The sequence below is a fragment of the Calliphora vicina genome, chromosome 1 (genome assembly GCF_958450345.1).
Source record: "Calliphora vicina chromosome 1, idCalVici1.1, whole genome shotgun sequence".
Lineage (NCBI taxonomy): Eukaryota > Metazoa > Arthropoda > Insecta > Diptera > Calliphoridae > Calliphora > Calliphora vicina.
Window position 1 is genome coordinate 155,027,820 of NC_088780.1, and position 10,527 is coordinate 155,038,346.

Sequence of the window (10,527 nt, forward strand, 5' to 3'; positions counted from 1 at the left end):
AGAAGCATTTTCAAACAATTGCTGGACATTGGCAACAGCAAAATCCCGGTTGGCATTTCGACTGTCTCCATTCAATTTCCCGTCGCTTTTTGCCAGTTCACCGAATCAAAATCTGAACTTATCCGAAAGGTGTTTACAAAAAAACATTGCACAAAATTACAAAAATCATGATTGGTTGAGCGAACGTGCTATATTGTCTGCGAAAAACACATGCGAAAAACATGTCGATGAATTGAATTTTATGATTCAAAGTGAAATTGCTGTCGAATTGATAACTTAAAAATGCGGGATTTACAATAGATGAGGTATCTTTTGTCATTTTAAAGGGCACATATCTGTTATTAATTAATATCTGTTATTAATTCTGACTTAGGTAGTGTAAATAACAAAGCTTTTTTTTGCTTTGAAAATGTCGAATTCGTCATATGCGGGAAGTTTTGTATTACTGCTTTAATTTGAAAAAATGACGCTGAAGCACACCCATTGCTCTCCAAAGCTTATGGTGAATGTGTTTCACCGGTTTAAATATGCGAGAGATGTTTTGTGTGATTCTGAAGTCTTGATTTTGACACGAAAGTCAAAGATCGCCCAGGTCAGCTAAAACAGTTTGAAGTCCAAAAATTGGAGGCATTACAAGAGCTTGCGAAAACATTGTGAGCTACTCAAGTAGCAATTTTAAAACTTTTGCCATAAGCAGGATTTATCCAAATTGAAGCCGAGACACCTTCAAAAACGATTTTTTATGTCTTAAATGCTGCTTGAACGCTAAAAAAGGAAATAATTTTTGCACCGAATCATTACTTGCTATGAAAAGTGGGTTCGTTACGATAACCCGAAGAGTTAGTTATAGTATGTGAAACCAGGTCAACCAGCCGAATCGGCACCAAAGCCCAATATCCATGGCGCTAAGGTAAACTATTAAATCTGGCCATCTGATCATCACACAGAACCTGTATCGAACACAACTGATTCGTGTGAAGCGATCATTGGCCGAAAAACACCCAGAGTATGCAATCGTAATATTCCATCATTACTCTGGGCCACATATTGCAATACTTGTTAAAAACTATTTAGAAATTAAATTGTTGGGAAGTTTTGCATTAAGACCTTTCCCAGACCTTTGGTTCGATCGTTGCAGAACACTGCTCTCTCTGTGATAAGCTTTACTTCAGAACAGAGTATCCGAAATTGGTTTGATTCATTTATGGTCTCAAAAGAGAGGCTTGGAAATAGAAATTCACCAAAACTAAAATGGTTTTCGTATAAAAAAAAGGAAAATGTAAAACAAATTTTAATTTTTTCCTCTTCCAAATGCCACTGAAACCCAAGACTACATCAATATTTTACCCCAAAATTTATACATCAGTATTAACTTTAGGATGTTCCTAGAACTTAGTCATTCAAATGTTTAGCCCAATATACACACAGAAAAAAGATGAATCGGCAATGTTACGACGACTATATTGTGTTGTTTGTAACAATATATTGTTGTTGTACTCATATAAATTTAATTTTAATTTAATTTCAGCAATATTTTGGTTACTGTAAACATGCTTGTGTTCCTCACAATTATTATTTTCTTAAATAAGTCCCGAAATTTAACATAGAACATTTTAATGTTCCTAGCTGTAAGTATTAAGAGCAAGGAGTTTTTACATCCTATTAATAATACAGTTTTCCCTATTTGAAATCCACAAACGTACAATGACCCAGTCAAACCTAGTTACTCGACATAAATTAGGGAATACTTTATAAATCAAAAGTGTTATTAACATGAGTCACTTGTAATAAAGTAAAATTAACTATTTCCGTCATTACAAAACTAAATGCATAAACTAATTTATTGTATTTATGTTTGAGTAAGAAAACTATAAAGTTCATTAAACTTACAATTATACATGCCTACATTCAATGGTCATTACAATTTTATTTATTTAAACAAATATATTTTTACACACACACACTGATTATCACGTGATCTATTCCTTATATTGAGCGTGATAGTCAGTCAGACCCCTACCTAGATTTCCCATAAATGGTTTACAATTACTTGCTATATAACTACTTACGAATAAAGAATTATTTGTTATTTTTGTATTTAAATTAAACAAAAAAAAAAACAAAAACATAATGTTTTAATTAATTTACTTTTACCTTAAATTGTTAATTATAATTAATTGTTGGCTTAACAAATGAATTACTACTGTGACTAAAATACTGACTGACTAACTGACTCAATGATTGTCTTCGTCTACGAGCATGCGTTTCGTATCAAAAAATGTATGTCAAAGTCATTGGAAAACTTTGTGGCTGGTCTTTTGGATTGGACCGGGTTGGTTGGTGAATTACCTGATATAAAATTCAACAAAAGATGAAGAAGAAGCTGGTATCATTGTTGTATAAATATAAACTGACTTTGTTTGAGAACTAAAAATAAACCTTGTGTTGTGTTTGTTTTTAAATACAAGTTATAAATTACCTACAAATTATTATTATTTTATTATTAAGGTAATTTTGTTGTTTTTAATTTTTGTTTTTGTTTAAGAAATGAATTAAGCCTATTAAATTTTAAGATTTAATTTAAAATTTTCAGTATCATGTTTAAGTTAAATGAATTCAATGAAACAGAAAATTGTTTTTGTATTGTAATTATGAAGAGAAGTATTAATTAATATTTTGGGAATTTTATTCAAACTGAAGGATTATTCAGTGTTAATTAAATATTTATTCAATGCTAAGGATATGCAGCATATAATGATCATGGAAAAGATCACATTTCACGAGGGTGATGACAATATCAACAATTATTGGGTCTATGATTTAAAAGTGTATTCAAAGTATTGGCCATTGTTAGCTATGACCTTTTCCCATCTTTCTGGCAACATATGGATTCCGAGCCAAAAGAACAGCTCATTTTTAGGGGCCAAGAACGAATCAGGACAATATTGGATACTATGTTCAGAAGTGAAGAGTATCCCAGAGAGAGCATTCTGCATCGATCGAAACAAACAGTAGTCAGACGGGTAAAGGTCTGGACTATAAAGTGGGTGAGGCAGAACTTCCAAACTACTTCAATCTAAATAGTTTTTAATAGGTATTGCAAGATGTGGTCCAGCATTGTCATAATGGAATATGGAATATAATGGGCGTTTTCGGCCAATGCTCGCTTCAAAAGAACCAGGTGCGTTCGATAATGGTTCACTGTGATGGTCTGATCAGATTTCAGCAGCTCATAATGGATAGGACCCTTTTGCTCCAACCAAATACAGAGAATTACCTAAGAGCCATGGATATTTGACTTTGGTGTCGATTCGGCTGGTTCACCGGGTTTCACATATGACATCTTACGCTTCGAGTTATCGTAATGGATCCGTTTTTCATCGCAAATTATGATTCGGTACAAAAATTATTTTTTTATAGCGTTCAAGCATCATTTCGTACAGGTCTCTCGGCTTCAATTCGTATGATACCCGACTATCCTGATTTTGGATGAATGCTGCTACTCACAAACGTTTTGAAATTGCTGCTTGAGTAGCTCCCAATGATTTAGCAAGCTCTTCTTGAGATTGACAACAATCTTCATGGAATAATGCCTCCAATTCTTTAAACGTTTTTGGCAGGACTGGTCATTATTTGTCCTCAAAGTCAAACCACTTCTGAACCGAAGAAACCATCTCACGCACATTGAAACCGATGGAACACATTCACCATAAGTTTTGGTGAGCAGTCGGCGTTCTTCAGCGACAATTGTTTTCAAATTAAAGAAGTAAAGCAAAAAAAAAGAAGTAAAGCAAAACGTTTTGTTGGCACAAATCTCGACATTTTCGAAATAAAAAAAACTTTGTTGTTTACACTATAATGTTTAATAACTAAGTCAGAATAAATAACTTATATGTCAAAATGACATATAAGTTATTAAAAACCAAAACCGCGTTGAAAAGATACGACATCTATTGTAAACCCCGCATTTTTAAGTCATATACCCAATATTTTTAAACAAGATTCGACTGTGCCGAATCTTATATACCCTTCACCAAAGTATACCTTCAGATAATGATTAAAATCTATTTTTTGGGGGAAAGGAAAAGCAATTCGTGAAAAAAATCAGATTAAAAAAATCTAGGTTGTCGTGCTTTTTTGTTGATATCTCATTGAGGGCTCGATTTCTCGATTTTAAATAGTAGCCAAACTAGAACTATACCTGATATATTGATGTATCAATCATGTTTGTAAGTTATTTGAAGGCTCTGGAAAGTTGATTTCAACAGACGAAATCCGCTATTTACAATGACCCAGAATATCTGTATGCCTTATGGGGTCTAATAGGAAAAATTTGAGAATTACAAACTGAATAACAAACTTATAAGGAGTGAGATCGAAAAATTCTTAACATACATATATGTTTTTAAAAAAGAAACCACTAAACTTACAGCTTTAATTTTTTTTTATTTGATTGAAATTATTATTACAATTTACAAAAAAAATTATTTTTATAGTTTTAATCACTAGTGATGAAATTTTGAACCTTTTTCGGAAACCCTTCCATTAACGTTTTAATAGTGCTTTCTGTCACTTTGCTCGAACATGTAGTCCATCTCCGTTTAAAATCTACCACCTTTTTTGTACTCTTCAATTCTCTTTTAACAAGAGCCCAATATCTCTCCACTGGCCTTAGCTCCGGGCAGTTTGGAGGATTTGCCTCTCTTGGTACAAATACCACATTATTGTTCTTGTACCACTCAAGGGCTTGTTTGCCATAGTGACAGGATGCCAAGTCAGGCCAAAAATAAGTGGACACATTATGAATGGAAGCAGCCTTTTTTGTAAACATTCCTTGATGTAAATTTCGGTATTTATAGAGCCCGTTGTAACAAATGAGTGGCTTCTTTTGCCGCAACTGCATATTGCTTGCCATACCAAGAACTTTCTGGGAAATTTTGTCTGCTTTTGGGTCCTAAACTTTTCTTCAACATTCCCTCGAGCATCAGCAACATAAAATTTTTGACCTGGAAGTTGCGAAAAATCTGCCAGAACATACGTTTCGTCATCCATTATGCAGCAAGAATATTTTTTTATAAAACTTGACTTCAATTTCCGTGCTCTGTTTTTGGCCTCTAAATTTTTAGTAGCGTTCCTGTCAGGAACTTTTTGAGCCTTGTATGTTTTTAAACCTGCATTAGCTTTAACTTTTCGTACCAAATAGTCCGAGCACTGAGCTAACCGGGCTGCTTTCCTACCGGATGTGTTGGGAGCTCTTTTGAAAATGCGTTCTATTTTTTTGGCTTTAGAAACATCATGTGGACCATTCCTTCTACCTGAACCAGGTTTTCTATCAACTGACAAGTTCTCCCGGTACTGTTTAATAACATTGGAAACAGTTTGACGGCAGACCTTTGTATGCTTGGCCAACTTTTTGTAAGACCAAGTTGGGTTTTGTTGAAAATATTTAATAATTTCATTACGCACTTTTTTCTGGTCACTCATTTTAATCAGATTAACAAAAAAATTAATATAATTGACATTACACATAATAACTGACATGTTTTTCAAAGGTAACTTGATCAAAAAAAAATTCAAATAATACTTGGGTTAAAAAATGTAATGAAAAACGTGTGTTAAGAATTTTTCGATCTCACTCCTTATATACCCTTACCATTCATGGTGAAGCGTATCAAAAGAAATCGCCAAACTAAATTTATTTTCTGCATGTAACGGCACGATTTTCAGTATTAATCCAGATTTATGTGAGCTGTATAATAAAAATGTCAGCAATACATCATGATCAAAATAAATTTCAAGAAATTAAATGTCCTTAATAGTTATTTTTAAATTTTCTATTTTTGCAAAAACCCATAAGCTTGGCCCCATTTTAAAGAGCTCGTGGTTTCTACGTGAAACTACTTTGATCTGGTTTAAAACGATATTATTGGAAAGACAATTATCTTTATATTTCAAGTTTTCAAATTTCAATTAAATTAAAACTTTTAAAAACAAATTGTAAACCCAAAACCGCAAATAAAGCTTTTTAGAATATAAATATATAAATTAAAATCTTCAAATTTAGAAAAGCAAAACAAAAATATCATGTTTCAAAAGATGTTAAAACAGCAGACATAAATGAAACAAATGGAACGTAAAAACCCCAAAAAACCCCCTTTAAGATTTTCTCAAGATGAATAAATACGCAGAACGTTAAACAAAAAGAATGTTAGGAATGTTGACAGCAAAAAAGAAAAGTAACAAGACCCGCGGAATTAAAAAAAAAACAATATAATGAATTACAAACACTAACAAAAAAGAAAAGAAATCAAAATTAGAACGTTAACCGTAGAATTGAAATTTCAGTACAACTGAGAACCAACCGATCAACCAACCAACCAGCTGAGTATAAACAATTCGGCCATATGACTCCGGAAATACTCGCGAGTACACAGTAAATGAAATAGTACTTTGTTTTAGCAGCTTTTTTTTAATAGTTTTGCCTTACAAATTGTCCGAGTATTTACTCAGTACATTTTGTTGTGCAAATGAAACTGAGAGACTTATGGAGCCGGCAAATAAAAAAATATTATATATTGTTTAAACAACATTAAAAAAGAGCGTCTTTATGTCTGTTTGTTATTACTACAGTTATTAACAACACTAAATACTATAGTATATTGGGATGCCAGATGAAGGGGAAAGATTTGAATGCTACTGGGGACAAACAGTACCATTCAAATCAATTGAACCCAATTTACGTTATGTTACGTGTATCACCTGGTCAAAGCTTAACAACTCATTGACAGCTGAATTAACCGAACGATTTTACCCATGAAAGAAGTCTCGACAACAGTAGAACTGTTACAACAACTATTACAAACAATGAAACCAAACGATCTGAAGCAATTTTTCCAGTTGTTATCCATTTGTTAAATTTTTAGAAGTAATTTGTAGTCTCTATAAGTTTGTATTTGAAGCTTAAATAGTTTTTCAAAGATTTCTTAGAAGTTACGAATTCAGGCTAAAGCAGTGGCCGGCACTCATACGCCCAGTGTCCGAACTTGATCGGATTTTTACCTGTAAATAACTGAAAGTCAACGAAGTTCATAAAAATTATTCAAAAATAACACAAATTCACTTTCAATATCTGATCAGATTATAACTGAGAAAGAAAGTGCGTTATAATAAACCATATTCTCTTTATGGCGACCACTGTTTCGGTAGAATTTTTCGATTCTAGCAACCGAATATCAGTGGATAAAGAAAAATTTCGGTTGAAACAACCAAACTTTTGTCACCACTTCTAAAATTTTGTAGCCACAACTGTAAAATTCGGTCACTAAGGCAGAATCATTCGATTGGTTGCTATTACGAATCTGTTTTCTCTGTGCAGAAACATAAAACGGTGGAGTTTCATAGTATCCATGTACTTTATGACATTTGAGAACATTTCAATATTTGATCAGGCTTTCAGGCATTAAATCCCTTTGGCTAGATTTAACAGGACAAAATACTGTTGTATGTTAGCACATAAAAGTGTCCTGCATAGCACAGCTTTCGCCAGAATCTGATGAAGATCAATTGCCAACTTCGCTAAAAACGATAATACTTTTGGAGTGTGGTAATATCCTTGTACGACGATGAATATTATGATAAGACTTACTGTCTTGCTGTTTTTTAAGAAGTGGTTTTTGTCGGTAGTCCATTTTAAATAAAATATACCAAGTTCAATAACGGATAACATTATTTGTAGTATTGGGTATATGGCTTAATTTTGTATATGCAAATACGAACAGTCATATGCGGGAAGTTTAGCTTTACTTCTTTAATTTGAAAAACAGTGCGGCTGAAGCACACCGATAGCTCACCAAAGCTTATGGTGAATGTGTCTTATAGGTTTCAAAGTGCGATAGATGGTTTGTGCGGTTCAGAAGTGGTGATTTTGATACGGAAGACCAAATTGGCCAGGACTGCCAAAAAGTTTGTAGACCAAAAATTGGAGGCATTACCTACTCGGTGAAGATTGTTGTCAAACTCAACAATAACTTGTAAGATCATTGGGAGCTACTCAAACAGAAATTTCAAAACTTTTGCGAGCAGCAGGATTCATCCAAAAGCAGGTAAATTAGGTACCATACGAATTGAAGCCCAGAGACCTTGAAATACGATTTTGCATGTCCGAAATTATGCTTGAACGCTATAAAAGAAAATCATTTTTGCATCGGATCATTAGTTGCGGTGAAAACTGGATCCATTACAATAACCCGAAGCGTAAGAGACCGTATGTGATGCCCGGTCAACCAGCCGAATCGACACCAACGCTAAGTATCCATGGCGCTAAGGTAATTTTCTCTATTTGGTGGGAGCAGAAGGGTCCTATCTATTCTGAGCTGCTGAAATCTGACCAGACCACCATAGGGAACTTGTACTGAACCAAGTGATTCATTTGAAGCGATCATTGGTATCCAATATTGGCTTGATTCGTTCATGGCCTCAAAAGAAAAACAGTTCTTTTGGCTCGAAATCCATATATTGCCAGGAAAATGAGAAGAGATCATGTTTCAAAATAAAAGATAAATATTTTAAGAAATTCCGCATTTTTTAGTTGTTTACGTCAAAAACAACATTTAACGATTTTCCTAATTTCCCTGCAATTCCTATTTTCCTCAATATATACTAATGCAGAATGCTATGTGTTGCAGTATAATTTCACTTGTCATTACGTACTAAATTAAACGTCAAGAGTCGTAAATACTTCTTTTTGAGGGAGATACAAATCAAACTTTAACCTGTTCACTTCGCTAGCCTACTTGTTCCTTATGGTAAGAATCCACCTTCCAAATAATTAAAGAAAATTCCTAAAACTGTGGTTTTATTCGTTCCTTTTCTTTTCATATTGTTTGTTAAATTATTCCGAGTACATAATCTAAGCGATTTTGTTTCGGCTCAAAGAGTTTGAACAACCTTCCAATTCATCCAGCCCTTTCCCCCTTGACCCAACTTTTCAGCTTAACATTAGTAATACACCCAATATCTTTGCAAGAGTAGAAAATTGTGCTAATAATAGCTGGATCTCTGTTTCACAAATGCACTCTGTTGATAAGATTTCTTTTGGTATTGAAAATGGGCAATATCGGCCCAGAATTTCAACTTGATCCCGGAATACTGTTTGAGCTGTCATATATACTGTAAAGAATGGCGAAAATCGGGTAACATTTGTCCCTAGTCTCCATACAGGGTCCCCATCAGAATATGATTTGAACATTTGTGATGAAATTGGACATAAATAAGTGTTAATGAACCTCAATCTTTTTGCCAACTTTTGTGGGGATCGGCCCATAATTGACTCAGCCCCAGCAGTTAAGCAAGTAGTCAATGTATCCCTTAAAGACAGTAATTGTCACAAATGTCTTATCACTTGGCTGACTCCATTTTATATATTTTGGACATTTGACATGAGTGTGCACTTTGTAGTGCAGAGAGAAGACAATTGGTTCTTTATACATCCCATGTAATCTAGCGTGAAGACAATTGACACTTAAGTGTCTCTAAGTAATCTGGAGTGTAGAGACTTTAAACGTTTTGTGAGTAATTCGTACAAACTGGTTTTATACAAATTGTGTTGGTATAATTCTCATACAGTTTATTTTTGCTTAAGTCACTGGTATCCCATGTAACATAGCATGAAGTCAATAGTCACTTTAGTGTCTCTTAGTAACCTATGGTGAACTAACTTCAAACTTTTTTTGTACTGCGCTTTATTTTACCCACCAGAAGCGTTGATTACTATCGATCAGCTATCAGATAGTCACATTGTAATCAAAAGGGTCAAATGACCCCCTCCTTAGGACATGCACGCGTTAAAAAGCTGATCAAGTAACCAGTTAAAAAGCTAGTAAGGTAACTGACGCTATGTAACCAGTATGTGAATCCAATATTTGCCTACTTTGGACCAGCTATTAGACAGTCCCATTGTAATCAATAAGAGACAATTGACCCCCTGCCTAGGACATGCCCGTGTTAAAATGACTAGTCACGTGGCTATTGAAGTAACTAGCTCCCACCCTAAATGATGGGTAAAATCACTAGTTCGGTACTGTCTCCTAGAACTGCTGGGACCCTTACTGGTTATTCATTTGTCTTTCATGTAGTAGTATTTGCTGTAGTATTTTTGATAGACTCGGTACATTTGCTAGTTTGCAAAAAGTAGTTAACTGTGACGAGGGAATTCCACTTAATATATGTATTTAAATAAATTGATCTACTCCATAGAAATTTAGGTAAAACAAGTAAGACAGCTGTATTCGGCTTTGCCGAATCTTATATACCCTTCACCAAATTATGTTTAAAAAAAAAATTTTTAATTGTTTTTAGGTAAACAAAAATTTTGTTTTTCCAAAGTTTTTTTTTAATTTTTTGGAAAAAAAATTTTCGAATCGTTTTTTTAAATTTAAAATTATTTTTTAAAATTTTAAATAATTTGTTTTTGTTTTTAATATTAAGCGAAAAAAAAACTTTTGGTGAAAAAAAATATTTAAAAAATTA